This window comes from Lagopus muta, chromosome Z, assembly GCF_023343835.1.
Source record: "Lagopus muta isolate bLagMut1 chromosome Z, bLagMut1 primary, whole genome shotgun sequence".
Taxonomy (NCBI): Eukaryota; Metazoa; Chordata; class Aves; order Galliformes; family Phasianidae; genus Lagopus; species Lagopus muta.
Window position 1 is genome coordinate 19287743 of NC_064472.1, and position 12693 is coordinate 19300435.

Sequence of the window (12693 nt, forward strand, 5' to 3'; positions counted from 1 at the left end):
GTTGGTCTATTTATGCAGCAAAATGACATGTAAGGTTCTCAAAATAGCTCATGCAAACTATAGCTTAGTTCTGCTTTCCAGCCTCCAGAACTGCAAGCTGACTGTAATAACTTTGCTGCTGAAGATTACCGAAGATTTTTAGAAAGTGTTTGTAAGTGCAAGGTCTGAACCTGATTACTAAATGGGAAAAACCTACGCAAAACTCTTCTCATTAAAAAATACTACGCATGCAGTATTGTACAAAGAAACTACTTTTTTTTTTTTTTTTCTTACTATTAACTGTGAAATAGCTGAACAACTTTGATAACTGTGCAAAATCTATCAGATCAAAATCAAACCCTGTGAATTTCCTGGGGCAGGTCTGTGTCCCCATATTAGGAAAGGAAACTTGAAAGAAAAAAAGCCAAACACGTTACCACATTGCCTCGACAGTCCTTAAGGAGCTGGTAGACCGGGATCTTGGCTTCATAACAATGCTCATTTTGGAAAAATTCCTCCAGTCTTTCTAGCATTCAAACATCAGTTGTCCTTATAATGCTCCAAGTACTCCATTTCAAAGAGTTTTTTAAAATCCTCTCCTTAAAAATCCTTCACATGCTTTTCCTGTAATAATCCCAGCTCCAGAGGAAGAATTCTGACACGCTGCAACTCCTTCCTTTTTCACACTGAATTTACTCTAGCACTGTGCTGTTCGGAAATGACAGTGCTTTTCTCTTCTGCCTTGTATTGCCCTGGGAGGAACTAGTCTATTTTGAATCTATTCTCCCTGTAGGTCACATGGGAAACAAGGCAGCTGAAAAGAGTCTCTATCTCTTTCTTGCAGGCTGATAACAACAGGTTTAAAGGTCAATCACATTCAAAAAAAAAAAAAAAAAAAAAAAAAGAACAATGTTGATGGACAAAGAACGAAAGGAAAAGACGAATGTAAGGTACAGTAATGCTTGTGAGCTTGCAGGGAATTTCCATTTGGAGACTTGCTAGATAAATTAATCTCTGTGGAGTAAAGAAAGAAACAAAGATCTTCCATTCCAAGTTAACTAAAAGTCTTACCTAAAAGTATAATTCTTCCCTTTCTTTTCCTGCTAACCCTTGCCTCTACTATATACTGTGTAAGTACTGTTGTTTAACTTCACAAACCAGAAAGCATTCTGTCTCTGAAAGAAATTCAAAACACTGGGGGGGAAGTTCAGTAAAAATAAAATTCCTTCGTGACTGTTAAAGTCAAACACACATACAAACAGCTACTGTTAATAACTGGTGAAGGACAAAACAGCCTGGTTGAAGAACTCTCTCCTGTACTGCAGAAAGAGATATTTTCCTGTTATAGTAAGTACATTAATAGTTATGCATTACAAATGGCCAAGCTTGCATTTTTAATATCTAGACAAAAACTTACCATAGAGGCTTGAGAGTTACTTCCTTAGAGGAAATATTATTGTAATTTGACAATTTCAGTGGTAAAAGAGAAAAAATGAACATGCAGAGAACTAAGCAGTGAGCAGACAAAATATACATTTTGAATTTCCTTTATCCTATGTTATATGTATATTTTTTAATTGAAAGAGCAGAGTTATTGTTCAACAAGTGGTTACATGCATAATAGCCATTCCTTTGTAAAGTGTTAAGAAGTTCTGAAGCATATTACTTTCTACAGTAGTGGAGCTTGATTAATAATGAAAGAAAGCAGTAAAAATTTCACTCTGAAAATGTACATAGACTTGACAAATAGAAGGAAAACATGATGAACAGGTCCTGCATTAACATATCAAACCATTCATCAAACAAAAATGTGTGTAAAATGTGTAAAGCTCTCTGGAACCTTTGCACTTTCTAGCAGTACAATAAAATGCATTTACAAACTACACTGTATATCAACAGGAAAGATCCTAACTGCCCTGGAGGCTTGTGCTAGTCATCTGCACACAAAGTGCTCCACAGCAGCAGAAGGAATGTTAATAAGGTTTCATGCTAAGCACTCTGTTCTTCATGTTTTTTGGCATCCATCTTTCAAATACCATCTACTGGTTAACACAGGAGCTTTTGTAAGAGTTCGGCAGAATCATAAAAGTTAACCTCAAAGGGTGGAAAAAGCATCTGTGATAAATTTAGCTCAAAGGGTCACACAGTCACGGGACCTTTAATAACAGTCGGGTCTGTCACTGTGTGCACACGTCTGTGACAATGGACTCAAATTCTGGCACTATGTTGTGAAACTTTTTTATTCTGTAAACAGATGGAATGGATCAGAAAGAAAAAGAGAATTGGTATGAAATTGGGGTTCTGGGCTATTACAACATATATGTCATTTTGCAGCTTTTTTTTTTTTTTTTTTTTTTTTTTTAAGCTCATCTGGTTGTTTATTGTTGAAAAATATCAACATGATTCCCATATCAACAAAAGAACACATGCAAGACAAAGAGATCTGTACACTGAATGGTTTCAGAGTAGTATAGAGAATGGAATATTCAGGGATAATTTCTGCTGCACCATGCATTAGGTATCACAAGATCCTTTCTTTTGTCAGAAGTGTCTCACTGCTGCCTCCTACTTACAGTTAATACAAATATAACTACTAGTACACTGCAGCATATTTATACACTAATTATTACTATACTACATAAACTAACTGTAGCTGTGTATTAAGTATATACTGCTCATGCTTTTCAGTTCAGTTTCAGGTTCAAAAATATCTGATCATCAGTGGAGATAAAACACTAAAAAACAACTAATATGATTTTTTTTTTTTTGCTCCTTTCATTAGTTCTGTAGAAATAAACTTCAGTCCTCCAAGTGCCTGTCAACTTCAGAACAGAAGCCATAATATATAGTACTATCGTACTGCGAATATATTCCAAGCAGTCAAATCAGAGCCTGTTCTCAGCATGGATTTCCTGAAAAACAAGTTTCTGTAGAAGGGAGAACTCATGGTCCTTGAGTGTTCGTGTCTTTCCAGGTCCATTTGTGAAAAAAGTTATTTGCAAGGAACTCAGCATTTAATAGAGTGAGAAAGAGAAAATTTTCTAGAGAGGTTTCCAGGGGAACTTTTAGAACAAATTCAGCAAAATACGAGCAAAAGCTTATAATTCATATAAAAAGCCTGCGTTGACATTAATATAAATGGTGATTATATAAATGATTTAAAAAGAGGAGAAAGATGGTGGATCATTTATTTTAGGTCCTTTATTTTAAGGCTTTGCTATGGGGTCAAATAATGTAATTTTTCAAATTGTGAGAGACTGAGAGAAATAAAGGAAGTAAAGAGATATACAGCCATTTCAGTCTGATCGCAGTGGAAAATTCATTACGGATGTAATGAATTAATTTTTTTTTTTTTTAATAGTAAGAAGACATCTGCAGAAGTAAATTAAACTTTTCAAAGATATGAGAAATCTCAGTGTCAGATCCACCTCATTGTAAAGGCTGAGACAATTCTCAGCAGATGGAAAAATCTGTGTTCATTGCAGGCATTCTTTCTTTCCCAGACAATATTTTTTAAGTAAGAGCTATTGCATTTTATGATATTAAATCCAAAAATCCAAGATTAAAATTATTTTAAAGAAGAGAATTGTGTAAGTGTATTCACTATCATACACTTGTTTATTAGCAGATGTGCACAGTTTTAGAGATGTACATATAAGATATGTAATGTTCGTTAACACAAGCATATATTTTAGACAGACATTTTAGCATTGGATTTGTACACAGAATTCTGTAGTATTAAAATTAAAAAAAAGCATTTCTTTTCCTACTTGGAATCCTTTTTTAGGGTGACAGAGATATAAAAAAAAAAGAGGAAAAAAAAACTGGACTAAGCTCTTGTTAGAATGCCATCACAATTAATACAAGCATTCACTGCATAATGAAAACGAGGAAAAAGTATTGTCAGATAAAGAGAATACTAAAAGTTGAAGCTGTTCAGTCCTGCTACATATGCTAACAGTAAAAGCAACAGTCTTTATTATCTGTGTTTATCTGGTGACTGATATTTTGACTATAGTCAGTGTCTACAGAAGAAAAGATACAGAAATAATTAAGACATTGATAATAAAATGTGTGCAGGATTCAAGTCACTTTGAGGATGCTTGCTTCTTAATTCTCATTCTGAAATTAATAACTAAAAACCAGTGTTAAATTACACAAAATTGAAAATTAATGTAGGTTGGAAAAAACATGGCTTAGGGAATGAGACACAGGCTGAATTGTTTTGTTCTGTGTTTGGGAACATTTTTGTCTGGAGAATCTTTCTTAACCACTCTGAGTTTAGGCTTTCTTGTTTGCAAATTAGCTGCTTAACAAGCATCCAGACACCAAAGCACTGAAAGAATGCTGCAGGTGCCAGGTTATTGTCATTTTTGTATACAACTTGAAGAAACAGACAATTCTCCTTATTAAGACAAAACAAATACCCCCTGTAGTTTGGTAAGACTTGAGTTTAGCACTGTAGTTAAACCTGCAACAACTGATACCATTTTCCTGGTTGTGAAAAATTCTGGTGTATCTAATATATATACATTGTCTGAGGAGACTTAGGGACATTGTCAGTGTGTTAGGAAAAAAGAATCCTGGAAGACTAAAATAAAATCTCATCATGTAAATAGTGACTGGGCTTGTAAATATGTTATTTGGAATGAACATCAGCCAAGTAAAGTTGGCTAATGACTCACCTTTACTTCTTGATGTGGAGCCTTGGTTTCCTCATGATACTACTTCAGATGGGATAATTGTAGTTCCTCTAAAACCTGGAACTAAACTCTTTCAGTGCCACACTGAATTTTGTTCAACTGCTCTTGCAGCTAGTCTTGGACATACTTTCTATCCTTCCTTTCTTTTCCTCATATCTACATGAAATAGCTTTCAGTATGCAAAGAGGTATTGAGACCTGAAATTAACCATTCTAGTATCTAGGAGCATTTATTTCACAACAGCAAAACAATTCCTCACTAACTATACTAGTCAGTTTTGCTAACTGTGAGTTGTGCATTTCATCCTAGTTAATTCGCAGCACTAGGTTATCCTCTTATATTCTGAATGGCAGTACAAGATTGAAGGACAGAAAAGATGAGTAAGATGTTCTTATATTACCTGTACTTGGGTGGGTTTGAGAAAGAGTAATCCAAGTATTGGTTCAGAAAAGCACTTATAAGAATTAGCCATAGAATTAGAAAAGGAAACTTTTGACACTTCAGAACTGTTACTGCTCAACATAACAGATGATTTCAAAAATACTCTTTTGTAGGGTGTTGACAGAATGCCAGAAGATTAAACTCTGCTGTTCATTTCTAAGGAACATCATATTTCTTCCAGACGGAAGCTAACACATTGAAGAGGAAGGAGCTATATATCATTGTCCATTAAAAACAACTGAAAAATATGTTAATATTCACAACTAGGTACCCTTAAGAATGAAAAAATAAAACAACTGATGTGCTCTAGGTGGCCCCACTCTGGGTGTCCATTCTTGCTGAGCAGGTGGTTGGACCAGATGACCTCCAGAGTTCCCTTCCAATCTTAAACATTCTGTGACTCCGTGAAAAAGACAAACCCAAGGGCATAGAAAAAATATAGTCAGTAACATTTCCCTCCGATATTCTCTTACACTTAGCTGCCTAGATCAAACTACCTGATTTATGAATAAATACATCTTATTTGCTCAGTGATTACAGAGTAAATAAATTTACTACATGTTCTACCAGGGCTTACCCACACTCAAGCAGTTAAAACTCCACACACTGCAAAGAAGACCAGAAATGAGGCCCATGGCACTCTGCCATGATACCTTTTCATAGACTCATAGAATCATTAGGGCTGGAAAAGGCCACTAAGATAATCTAGTCCTACCATCAACCCATCACCGCCACGCCCACTAATCATGTCTCTAAGCACCATGTGTATGTTTCTTAAACAGGAACAGTGACTTCACCACTTCTCTGGGCAGCCAGAAGTTTCTCACAATATCCAACCTGAACCTCTCCTGGTGCAACATTCCCTTTAGTCTATTGCTAATTACATGAAACAAGAGGCTGACCCCCATCTCGCCTCAACGTCCTTTCATACAGCTGTAGAGAGCAATAAGATCTCCCTTGAGCCTTCATTTCTAGAGACTGAATAATCTCAGTTCTCTCAGCTGCTCCTCCTAAGACTTGTTCTCCAGACCTCTCACCAGCTTAGCTCTCCTTTTCTGGACATGTTCCAGGGCTTCCATGTTTTTTGTGTAGTGAAGAGCCTCATGCAGTGAAGACCTGGATGTGGTTCTGGGTAACCTGGTCTAGTGGTTGGCAACCCTGCCTGTGGCATGAGGGTTGAAACTGGATGATCTTTGAGGTCCAGGTCCTTTACAACCCACACCATTCTATTATTCTGTGATTCTACAAAGAGCCCCAATCTGACACAGTATTTGAGGTGCAATCTCATCAGAGCTGAGTACACCTCCCCGCTCCTGCTGACTACACTATTTCTGATACAAGCCAGGAGGCCATGGGTGTTCTTGGCCTCCTGGGCACACTGCTGGCTTATGGTCAGCCGGGAATCAATCAACACTCCCAGATCCTTTTGCTCCATGCAGCTTACCAGCCACCTCACCCCAAGCACTTGGGACCTGGAATTTGGTCTTGTTAAATCAAATATATGGTTCAATAACTTGGTTTTCTAAGGATATTCAGATGCAGTATCCACTAAAAACTGTGTGGTGTTGCTGCCTGTGCTGTGCCATGAACAGCAGTTGAGGCTTGCATTGTGGAGAGGACTTACAGTCTCTCACTTCCCAATGTAGCAGAAGCCAGGTTCCTGATCAGCTAGGGTGAAAATACATCCCTCCATCATTCTGCCTTTATTTTAGCTAAATTCTCATTTAATTCATTCTGTGATGTATTTGGAGATTAATAATTTCTTACTAACTGATTATAATGGATCAGTTAGGTTCAGTTGCAGAACAAAGAAGTTTAACACTGTTAATCTAAGTACCTGTGTGAAGCTTCTTTTGCTAGAAATTAAAAAAATAAATAAAATTGGTATCATTTTTAGGAATAAAAAAAAATATTTTTTCTGACTCTACTTTCTAGGAAAATATTGCAAGTTCATGAACCAACGCTATTATCTATGGCTGTGAGCTATGGTTTGGTCAAATTTTAAGGCTGGAAGCTAACTGCAAACATTGGATTAACAATGGAAAACAGTCAGTAAACTATAACTAAATACTAGACCACAGGAAGACTTTGGACTTGAGCTGAACTAAGGCTCCCTAATATATTAGGCTTTTTTTTCTTCTATTTAAATAAGACATACACACATGAACAGATATTCAAACTCTATATAACTATAAAAACATAGTTTGCATTATAAAAACACAGTCATGTCAGCTTTAAATGGACATATTGCAATAATTACAGAGGTAATTATGCTTTTAGAGGTAAAATCTATTGATGTTTCCATCATACCTTCTGTTTTTCAAGGGTTCATAGCTCATTAGCAACTATTTGCTAGACACAGACTTGGATTACAGCGTCTTACCAAACAGCTGCTTAAAAAATAAGCACAGGTTGCTTAAACTTAAGTCAGTGCAGAGTTAACCAGTAGCTAAGTTTTCCAAGTCAAATACATCAATCTTTTTGGATAAAAAGAAATGGTAAAGACTAACTTTTTTTCTTTTCTTTTTTTTTCCTTTTGGTAAATTATGCAGGGACTACTCATCATGGTCAGAGACTATAGTAAGAATTGTATTCCCTCTACAAAAATTTCATAATTTGTGCTGATCTTGGACAAAGTTACTGCTAAGTAAGAATAATAAACAAATAATATTTTGTAGGATTAACTTCACTCCTTTTTAGAAGAATGGGGTAGTTTTGCTACTATCATTCAAATACCTAGGGAGATACATCTGGGAGACACTTAGGGATACCACCATTTCAAGAAGACATCATAGTTTTATTTCAAGAGTACAAAATATACCATGATTTCAAGAAGACAAAACTTATATATATAACTTGAAAATTTACAGATGCACCTAAGTTTTACACATGGTAGCAAATCTTTTATTATCAAGGCACTTCTGAAGATAATTTATCTTGTGCAGAACAAAAAAATCTACCACTAACAGCAAAACTGTATTCCCCTACCACACATATTCTAAAGTGAATTTGTTTCCATAATGCTTTCATCTTGTTGCAAGCTGTGAAGATTTCAATTAACACAATCAAAAAGTCTTCTTGAAAGCAAATTTAAGCTGCATGTATTTACATCTGCACAGTTTTCTAAAAGAGAGGAGAGTGGTTTTCTTCACTATAGTCTGTAATCCACAGGTACTGTACAATGACCTGTATGAGACAGACACGGATAGCACTCTTTTTTGATTGAATGACATAAAGTCATAGAACCATAAAAGGGACAACATTATACATCTTTCAGAAAAATGTGAGGAAGTTAAATTAAATAACTCACTATGTCATTAAAGTTTTCTTGAAGAGGAACTACACCTCCTGTCATTTTTTGTTTCCACTGAAACACTAATCCAAAATATCCACTGAAATCTGTGTAAAATTCTCTAATCACATTTATTGTCTATTTTTACAGGTATGGAAAGCTCCAAGGACTTAATCTAGCTGCTGTAGTGAATAACAACAAAAAGATTAACTTCATGCATTTTATGTAAGCACTCAGAACACGGAGATTTGCTTCATTTTTAATACAAAATTCTTAAACTCAGAATTGTGATTAAAGTAGTAATGTGTTTTAAAAATGTGGCAACTTGTAAGACAACATTCTATGAGCACAAATTCAGAGTATGTTTTTTTCTCATGAATTATTCACTGAGATACAATGAGGTGCACCAAGAAAGGAATGTTCTCACTCGCCTCAAGTTGTCAGAAGGTTTGGTTCATGGTTTCTGCTGGTCAGTTAGGTTCTGTTTATAGACAGCTCTGAAAGGTACTTTCAGGGACAGGCTATTTCCATGATTTAGACATCTATTTTAAGACAGAGTGAACTGCTCCTCACAGCTCTCTATCTGTTTGTGGCCTACAAGGGATACCTGCCTAGGCCACTGGAAACCTCAATTATGAGTGATTTGGAATGTGCATGATAAAATTCTTAAAAACTGTAAAAAACTATGACATGACTTTCTTACATGCAGCATTTTAACTGAAAGTAGACAGGATTTAATTTTTGCTTTCACAGAAATGTAGATTTTGGAGTATTTTAACATTTGGCCTAATCTTTCTGCATTTGGAAGAAGTGAGTGAGGAGCAATGTCAAGACAGTGGCACCTTCTCCCCTTTGGGTCCTGCTTCCCGGAGTAGAAGTAAAGTGATGAAAAGGAATATATATATCTGATATGTCACCTATGCATAGCACTCAATCTTACTAAAGACTGAACTCTCCTGAATACACTGACATCTAGAATCCTAATTTTCCTTCCATTTTAGTGCAAATTTGTTAGTCTTGTCTGAACTCTGTTCCACTTTTCTGAGTTATTTTTCCCCCCTTAAACAACTTATCAGGCATAAACAGAGCACATTGGAAAATAAGTATCAAAAATTGTCAGCAGCAGTGGCAGAGTTGCCTGTAGCCAAAAACTTAATGCTGTGCATATATGCTCCACAGAAATTGGATGCAAGTATTTCAGCATCACTTCACTAGACACTGGTTTAACAATGTGCACCTTTCCTCTTTGTCTAGAAGGGCAAATAAAACAGAATAAAACAGATGCCTCATGTGTCATCAAATTCTTGAAAATCTATTATAGCTCAGTACATTAAATAGCTTTTTTTCATACAAGCGTATTTATATGTGGAAAAGCAATTCTGAAATCAACACACTTTTACATGATACTTAGCTAGTGTTTTCCTTTCACATATTTTAATAATTACTCTCTACTACAGCAAATGATTCTTCTCTCTTTTCTTGATGCAATCCTCTAGCAGTTGATTAGCAGAGCTATCTCTATTTTTAACCACTGAATCTGATCCAGCTGACTTCCTAATAGTCATTTGCTGGTGTGTTAAATGCAGAAAAACAATTGCTATTCTATCAAGAGGAGAGGCACCAGGTCTTTCTCCTTCTTAATATGTTTTTTAAATAAGGCTTGCAACTCATCAAAATTAAAACACCAAATTTTCTAAAAGTATTTTACAACTGCAAAGGGAAGTGTTACCTGCTCATTTCCCTTTTGTGATGAATATGTCTGAAAGACCATTATTCTACTGAAGATTATGTTAAATGACAACCAATAATATTTCAAACCTATTAAGGGTCCTGGACTTCTTTTCTTTCAAAAGAGTACTTCTAAAAGAATATGGTTAACCAAGTAGCTTGTTTCTTTTTTAATTTGTACTTTCTCAGAAACAAACAAACAAAAAGTAAATATTAAATTATCATTTCATGGAAAATTCATGACACTTTTATCTCTACTCCTTTATAAATTAAAAAACACATTTAAAGTAGCTTTTCCTCAAGGTATTTTTTTTTGGTAAAAATATGCTCTTTCCAACAAAATAAATTGTTGTGGTTGATTTTTTTTGAAAGCTTATCTTTACAGATTCTTCTAAAGAACAGTTACATGATCACAATTGTTACTCAGTATAAAATTATTAATTATCATAACTGATAACTGGAAATCACAACCATTTAAAACAGTTATCAGTTTTGTCCTTAAAATTTTTACAATTTGCTTGTACTAATATTCAAAGATTCTCAGTATTTTTAATTTGCTCTTACATCAAACAGTGCTTCAAATGACCTCCTCCTGGTCAAATCTTATTTTCATTCTCCTTGAGCTCCGACATATTTAAAAGCCAGAAACGAATCCCTGATTCTAAAAATTCTTTCACACTCAGCATCCTCTCCTCTCATATTTCAACTTGCTGTCTCAATGAAATCTTGCTTTCTTCTCTCAGTTTTACCTTACATCTCCTTCTGAGATAATTCCTTAGCCCTGTTCTCTCTTATCCATTATTTTAAAAATATTTTAAAATGTTTTTTATCAAAGGAGTCATTAAGCAGCATTCTTACCTCACTTCATCAACTGCATTTCTGCCATTATTTTTGATAACTCCTTACAAGCAGATGACATTCAAATGAGCATTACTTCATTTTTTTAAGTCACATGGATACCACTTTCATTTGTTTATGACATCCTACAATAATTTTAGCTTTGATCCTCTGTTTTGGCCTAGCCACAATATACCCAAACATCCTCACTTCCACTGGATAATATTTCCAAGAATCAGTCTTCCCAGATTTGTCAAACAAACTCTCACCACCTCCTCCCAGCCGGACTTGTCTGGAATCCCCACTTCCAAGGCAAAAACTGCCACTTCTTCCTGACCTGCGGCTTCAGCAGTATAATAGCATCTGCATGTCCCTAAGGTCTTCCTCCTTTTCTCCTACATGGTACTTTTTCTATTTAATTTTCATTTTCTTTCCCCCAAGTCGTTTACATTTTTCTATTCTATTAGTTTGCCTAACAACTGGCATTATTCTGATAATAGAAGGTTCAGCTCCCTTTTTTGTTGTTGTTGTTCTTTTCTCAAGCACTTCTTTGTGTTTTTCATGCAAATTCTGTGTGCAGGGAAAAAGTCCCTATGAAATTTCATAATCCCTTTGAACTTCTCTTATAAAAGATCTCCTCAAAAATGTTTTTCCTTGAGTTCTCCATTTGACCTTCAAACGAAAATTAAAAAATAAAGCATACTGAAATGCAAAAATCATCATACATTTTTATTTTCTTCTAATTGCCACTCTAAATTATACACAAAACTACTTTAAAAAGAAACTTCTCTAAATATATATATCAGCTTACATGAAAATAATTTACAGAATTTTTTGCAAATATTTAATTAAAATTCTTCAATAGTGAATGGCTTTTTTTTTTTTTTTTCCCTTTGATGTTCTAAGCCTAATGAAGTCAAGCTATTTTATTCAGTTTTAATCAATCTGAATTTTTTAATGTTGTATGTCAGTTTTCTACCATTCATCTTCATGTTCAGTTCAGTCAGTATGATTTCACATGTACCCTGGAAAACATTTTTCACTGTAAGTTTGCCAGTATTATTACTAAGTATCTCTATTTTTTAAAATCACTTTGTTTAACATTTAACTACTTTGTATATTAACGATCTAACTAAACAGGCAAAGATGAGCCAAAATAAATGGAAGTCAAAGAGCCAATTTCTGAAAATTTCTCCCTACGCTTCAGGCTAATACACTAGAGTAAGAGCAGTGTGCTACGCAAGACTCTTCATGAGCTTGAAAGCATGCCAAATGATGAATATTATGTAGATTTGTATTTATAGCATGCTTGGCTTCTGTATAGTAAGGTTAGAAATATTCAACATTGAACAGTGCCCTACAGTTATACTGCATTGCCTATTTATCTTGTCGTTCAGAATTTTTCCTTTTGGAGAGGAAAAATTCGGTATAAATTTGGTATTCGAAATAAAAATGGAAAGCAGAAACAACAAAACTTAGCTTTCCATATCACCTCGTAAGGATTGAAGATTAAATGCAGGGTTTGACGGTAATATGTTTACAAGACTTGAATTTTTACAACATTGATTAGATAACTTTGCACTGGTTCAAAGAGGGAAGGAACTCAAACAGTACTGCTTTTAAGCACCTATTGCTTTAAAATGTACAGACGCAAGGGACATGTGGAGCAAACAATTGCTGTTTTCGTCATATGAGTCAATATCCCAGGGAGTG

The 12693-nt window shown here is 35.0% G+C and overlaps 2 protein-coding genes across 8 annotated transcripts in view; one reads left to right on the top strand and one right to left on the bottom strand.

Moving 5' to 3' along the window:
- The window catches only part of PDE4D (phosphodiesterase 4D), a 582076-nt gene that overhangs the window by 142777 nt on the left and 426606 nt on the right, over positions 1-12693 (bottom strand). Inside the window, exon 1 of one of the 7 annotated variants that reach the window (XR_007373935.1) lies at positions 417-741. The exons of the other annotated variants lie outside the window; for them this stretch is intronic. The gene's annotated coding sequence lies outside the window, so the exon portion shown is untranslated. Of the gene's footprint in view, positions 1-416; positions 742-12693 lie in introns of those variants that run through there. 7 annotated transcript variants of the gene reach the window in all.
- Positions 1072-12693, top strand: part of LOC125686903 (uncharacterized) — a 32546-nt gene continuing 20924 nt past the window's right edge. Inside the window, exons 1-2 of the mRNA XM_048931467.1 lie at positions 1072-1326; positions 8566-8640. The gene's annotated coding sequence lies outside the window, so the exon portion shown is untranslated. The remainder of the gene's footprint in view (positions 1327-8565; positions 8641-12693) is intronic.